At 42.8% G+C, this 6,315-nt stretch overlaps 1 pseudogene; it reads right to left on the bottom strand.

Moving 5' to 3' along the window:
• Positions 1–2,125: 2,125 nt before the first annotated feature.
• On the bottom strand, positions 2,126–4,655 carry LOC120290734 (annotated as a pseudogene).
• Between the last annotated feature and the right edge of the window lie 1,660 nt (positions 4,656–6,315).

Raw genomic sequence — 6,315 nt, 5'->3', positions numbered from 1 at the left:
GTGAGAAATGGCACAGAAACAGCCAACTTTGCCATGCCGTGCATCACGGCACCACCTTGATCCCACAGCTGACGATAACACATTTTAGTTCGATAATGAGGAGCATCTCTTGATCGAACGATCGATAATCAATCTCATTGATCTATCGGTCGATAGCTTGCATAACAACTTCACCGTGCTTTGCACCAGGACACTGCCTTGATCTGACGGTTGTTAGCTGGCACTGCTATCTGCCACACTTTGAGTCGCGGCACCGTAGTAAAGACCCGTGTAATAAACTAAAAGTCCTGAGGCATTAGATAGAGTTCTTCCCTGCGCTAGCATCAAGAAAAATAAGGTTTTGCACCTCTACATAAGATGAATAAAAAGTACACTCGTTGTGCCCTCGTTGTGCCAGTTAAAACCACAAATTTAATTTCCATGATCATCTCTAATGAGACCCTACATTTGGTTCTTATCATGTAGTTTCTAACAACTTTAGGTTCCGTTTTGTTTAGCGGAATATAAATAATTTAGAAAATATTTTCCGAAAAATGATCGCTTTGATCACTTGGAATAATTAGTTAATGAAAAATACTTTCATTATCAACAACATTTATGTATAGAAATTTTCGTGAAAGATAAAAAAATATTATTCTTTCATTCATTCTTATAAGTAATATAGCGATTATTTTCAAGAAAATATTTTTCTAATCATTTATTTGTCGACAAAACCTTAATTTGTGTGGAACAAGTGTTTCGTTATGTTTTTGGAGATAATAACAAGAGTTCTTGAATTTGTTACAGTAACACCTTAATCCAAAAAAAATTAATTTGTGCATTTAAGTACCAAAACTTGCAATATTGATGTACTTGAATCATTCCATTAAATATGTAGGCTCTGTTTGTTCTCGTAGAAAATATGACATTTCTATAAAATGTTTTCTAATGAGCCATTTTTCAAAAAATAACAATACTTTCCCGTGTTTGATTGAGACCTAAAAAATGAAGTGAAAATATTTTTCCATTGTTTGATCAGAAAAATCAATTGAGACTTTTCTATAAGCTAGGAACTTGGCATGGGCATTGGGGTTTGAAGCCTAGATCCTCGACTCCTGGGCATGAGCACGGGCATTGGTCTTGGGTTCACCAAAATTGAGCTCGAGAACTCAATGCCCATGCCCAGCTCCCTATTGCCCTAGCGCGGGTCCACAAAGGTCAAGCCCATGTGCTTGGTTCCTGGACCTAGGTCCATCAAGGCCGAGAGCACTCGAGTTTGAGTCAGCCAAGCCTAGGCCTTGAACCCAAACTCGGGCCCGTCCCACACAACCATCCATCCCGCCTTCTCTAACCTCATACGCCAAATTATGATGGCTTGGTTTTACTTTTACCTTCATGTTCTTTGCGGCTTGTAGTGTCACTTTAACCGAGCTAACCGAGCTTCTCTTGTGACAGAAGCAAAAGAGGCTTTTATCTTCCTTAAAGTTGCATCAAAGTTGATCTCGATACAGTTGAGATCGGATTTGTTTGCATGTCATGATCTATGCGTGCCACAATTTGGGCTCATCAAAATCTGTAACCAGTCGTCTCGTGGCATAGTGCCATCTTGAGGATGTTATTAAGGCCACCTTATGAGGAATTGCCATTAAGAACTCGTACTAATGTTGTTCAATACGAGTAGATTTTTATACCTGAATCTCCGCTTGCTTACAAATGAACTCATGAACAAACTGGAGTTGGTTGAGTCGGCTGGTACACCAGCCGAAAGCAGAGATAGTACACGCCACAGGTCCTTGAGCTGAGGGCTATCAGCCCTGACCGTGACACGAGTGCTCTCCAGTCCATGACATTATGCACCATTGATCCATAGATAACATTATAAACTTCATGAAATACTCCAAAATACAGAACAATGTCCAGCGTGACACAGAATTTCAGTGTTTAACACTGAAGTCCACATCTTAATCATTATTAGATTCAACAAGTACAGAAAATCTATTCAAGACATATGAGATTTACAATACTCATTTGAAAAGAACTTGCATCACTCTGCTGCACGTTTTAGATTCAATACACTGCAAAGACAACAAATTGCAACACTTCAAGCTGCAAAACAAGCGGTGGAGTATAGTATGCCCATCATAGCATAAGTAGATTAAAGTTCATAGCTTGAAGCTCAGCTCTCATTTAGGAATGATGGTGGTGCAGCTACTAAAAGCGAATGGACATGGAGGGACCGGCACTTCCACTGTTCCGTCCAGCATCTGAGTCACCTTCTTCATAGTTGGCCTCAATGACGGGTCCTCTTGCACGCACCAAAACGCAACCATCGCCAAATTCGTCAGCTTCTCCCTCTCACTCAAAGCTTCGATGTCGCCTTCCACGAGAGCATCCAAGTTTCCATCCACAAAGCAATCGTAAGCCCAATCAGTCAAGAGCTCTCTCTCTCTTTCTCCACCCATTTCACCCCCCAAACAACTCCTACAACATATTATCTCCAGAAGCAACACCCCATAGCTATAAACATCTACTTTCGCGGTGATTGGTAAGCTCCTGAACCATTCAGGAGCGACATACCCTCTTGTTCCTCTGATGTTTGTGAGAGTATAGCTCTGGTCCATCTTCAGGAGCTTGGCCAATCCGAAATCGGAGATCCTCGTTGTAGTACTCATCGAGGAGGATGTTCCGTGGCTTGATGTCGCAGTGGACGATCTTCATGGTGCACTCTTCATGCAAGTAGAGCAGTCCTCTGGCAATTGCTGAAGCGATTTGGCATCTTTGGTTCCAACTGGGTCTGGATTCACCTGTAAAGAGAAGGCTCCACAGCGTGCCGTTGCTCAAGAACTCATAAACCAGCAACCTCTCTTGCCCTTCATCGCAGAAGCCGAGTAACCTGACCAGATTCTTGTGATGGGTCTGACCGATCACATTCACTTCGGTTCTGAATTCCTTCTCCTTGTCCTGAAATACGTTAGTCAGCTTCTTCACAGCAACTGCTACATCACTAGAATAAACCCTTTATAAACAATCCCGAAGGCTCCCCTCCCTAGCTCTTCCTTGAAGCCATCCGTGGCTTTGAAGAGCTCCTGGTAAGTGAAACACCGCAAATTCGTCTCCACTAGATTTTCTCTAGGGTTTAGTTTCTCAGGCTTCTTGCGGTAGATGACGCAAAACCCAGAGTGCTCGCACCAATGAAGAGGATGTTGACAAAACAGAAGTTCCCAAGAGCAATGATCCTGCCAAAATCCAAGTCCTGGGATTTTTTTCTTTCGCCTTCAGCCCTGGGATTGGGAATTTGGAATCGTTCGTGGGAGTTAGAGGGAGGTCGCTTTTAGGGACTTTGATCATGGCCTTCCAGTTAAACGTGGGCTCGAATATCCCATTGGAGAGCGGGAGGCCCTTCTTCTTGCAAATCGTGCCGTCTACGTGAACAGCTACCGCACACATGCAGTCGTGCAAGCACGAGTTCCTGCATTCATCCTCAGAGAAAGGCCCCAACTGCGCATAATTGGACGGTGGAAAACCTGTATTCTTAAGCTCCACGAAAGTATAGATGTCCTCGGCCGAACCGTGGTTCTGCTTCTCCTCATCTTCCGAACAAGAACTCAAAGTGAAGTTCGGTACGCAACCACCATGCTCGTCACTGGGATCGAGCAAGGTGTATCGGTCGGGGCATCCACAGTTCGGCCTGTTATGTTCTCCTAGAGTGCAAATGCTGTTGTACCCACAAACTCCAACGCCGCCTTGAGAAACGACGGCGGAGCATATGTTTTCGGGTTGGGTCCAGAGGATGCTCCAGCTTCCGTCGGTACTTGAGTTCCTGGGGTGGTAATACTGGGTCAAAACCCCATCGAAGTCCAACGTCACTCGGAGATAAAATCCGACGCCAAAGGCACCTTCTCCTGTGAGAGGTAAACTTCCCGCCATTTTCCTTCGAAACAAACAGAGATCCCGAGTCGCTAAACACAAGTTCTTTCCCCGGTGAGGCCGATCCGTTTGAATCGCCGGCAGGTTGGGTGATGGAGTACGCATCGTTAGCATAATTGGAAAGCAGGTTTATCGTGTTGAGCACGAGGTCTCCGCTGTCGAGCATCCGAAGCTGGAATTTCCCTCTGGAGAAGATTTCCTCTGATCGACGAGAGAAAAGGAGTTTATTCTTCCCCAGCGTCTGCGAAGGGAGCAACGTATCGCGGGGTCTTTGAAGCTCTCCATAGTTTCTCCGATTTCGAATCAAAAATCACAAAATTGCCCGTGTCATTGAAAATGGCGCGGGAGACATCACCGAGAATGTTCTCCGATTTCCACAATTCCTCGCCTTGAGGATCGGTGAGGACGAGCCCCAGGTTGGAAGTGAGCGCTAGTTTCGAATTTTCAGGTGCAGGACGATCTCCATTCGCAAACCAGACGACTGTTTCCGAAGGTATCTTGTTGTACCAAATGGAAAGCAAGAAGAGTCGCTCGTCCTTGGCGTTGTTACCGTTGGACAATGATCGAAAGCCGAAAGCGAACTCTCTGGAAGGAGAAAGCCATGAAGACATTGAAGAGTTGCCATTTGCGGCAGTGAAAGAAGATCCAACAGTTATGTTAGTTTGAGCTACACAAAGAACGGGGAATAGGAAGAGCCAAAGATGGAGCATATGATGAATCGAAACAGGAGACGTTGATGGAGGATTCATTTGGTTATCGAACGTGAAAAATTATCCAATTCGAGAATGGATTTGAACTTGGCCAGAAAAAGAGGAAGAAGGTTGTGGCAAATGGAGTTTGAGGTCAACGAAGTCTTCGCGAATCAGCCGAGGAACGTGATGGGATATCGATAACTCATGAAGCCACCTACCGTCCTGCATCATTGGTCGGTCATTTGAGCAGACTTTATTGAAGACTTTTCATCTTCTTTTGGTCAATAGAGTAAAGACCGGCTGGTGGTCATCGGCTGGCATGGAATTATGCACAGATGTCCTGATTAAGGTTGCAAATCTTGTCCCATGCACACATCCCTGCCCAATATGAACACGGTTCTTGATCCATGTACTAATTCCATACAAATGCCGTGGTTTTTCGTCATCTTGAATTATAGACCGGTATATTCTTTTTGTGATTGTTGGTTGTCTGAATATCTTAAAGCATTACTTAATTCCATCCAACCACGGCAACATCTCAACACACTACAATCGGTTGATTACGGGGGTCAGCAACTCCCTGGCTACCCCAAGAATCATAGGGCAGCAGTGTGTCGAATAATAAGGCCCGGGCTTTGTGCGAAATTCTATGACATGCGCACAAAGTAATATATTGCTGAACTTGGAAAAAACGATTTACATTGGGCGCATAAATTATAGATATTTTTCCTCCTAATAAGTCCCGAAATAAGAATTCATGCGACTTCGAAGGAGACTCGACCCCATTCAGCTTCTCATTTTTTAAACAGAAGTTTAAGGTGCCAAACGGAAATCCAAGAGTTTAATGTGACGGAGAAATCGATCAGTCGCCGAAAACCACACGGCCTACACTATTTCTGTGCTTGGATGGAAGAGGTTGGCAGTCAACACGGGAAAGAAGTCAACTGTACTATGTGGACTTTGACTTAGTCAAAAAGTTCTGGGACCATTAAAAAAGAAAATAGAGAAAAAAATGGACACCCAGCTCAACCACGAAATGGAAAGTGAGGACGCAGGAACAGGGTGGGGAAAGAAAGAGAAGAAAAGAAAAGAGAGGAAAGCAGTGCAAGTAAATGGGAACCTCCACAGGTCAGATTTTTTTCCTTTCGCAATGATTGCTGAGGATTTAAATCATTTATTCATTTAATTGAAGTATTTTTCAGAATTAGGATATAAATTCAAACTTATGAAATTTAAACTATGGTATCCAATTTTTGAGTTGTTAAGTTATCAAAATATATGGAAATCATCCTTACCAAAAAAAAATGGAAATCATAAATTAGGGCATTGAGGAACTATAAGGTTTGATGAGAGTCAATTTGAAGTATAGCTTTAGTCAGAGTGAAAATTTAAAATTTCACACTCGAGCTCCGCATTGCAAATAATTTGGAATATCTACATTGAGCTAGTGACTTGTTGACGCATGGAAGTGATTTTGTTAGTGATTAAGTTTAATTTAACCTATTCATAATTGAAGTAGCTTTTACTCAATTCTTACGTTGCTTCTCGTTTATGAAATGATTTCTAAAATGATTTTAGAAATGTTTTGCGCAAAGTATTTCTGGCGGATATGCTTAGTTGTCAAAGACTCAAAAGTTATATGTTCAGTTTATAGAATGTATTCTGGTTTATGAGATGGATTTTGGATTTGATCTTAGATATTAGAGGACAATAGTTT

This window comes from Eucalyptus grandis, chromosome 2, assembly GCF_016545825.1.
Source record: "Eucalyptus grandis isolate ANBG69807.140 chromosome 2, ASM1654582v1, whole genome shotgun sequence".
Taxonomy (NCBI): Eukaryota; Viridiplantae; Streptophyta; class Magnoliopsida; order Myrtales; family Myrtaceae; genus Eucalyptus; species Eucalyptus grandis.
The sequence above is the reverse complement of the archived record's forward strand: the minus strand, read 5'-3'. Positions and strand labels throughout refer to the sequence as shown.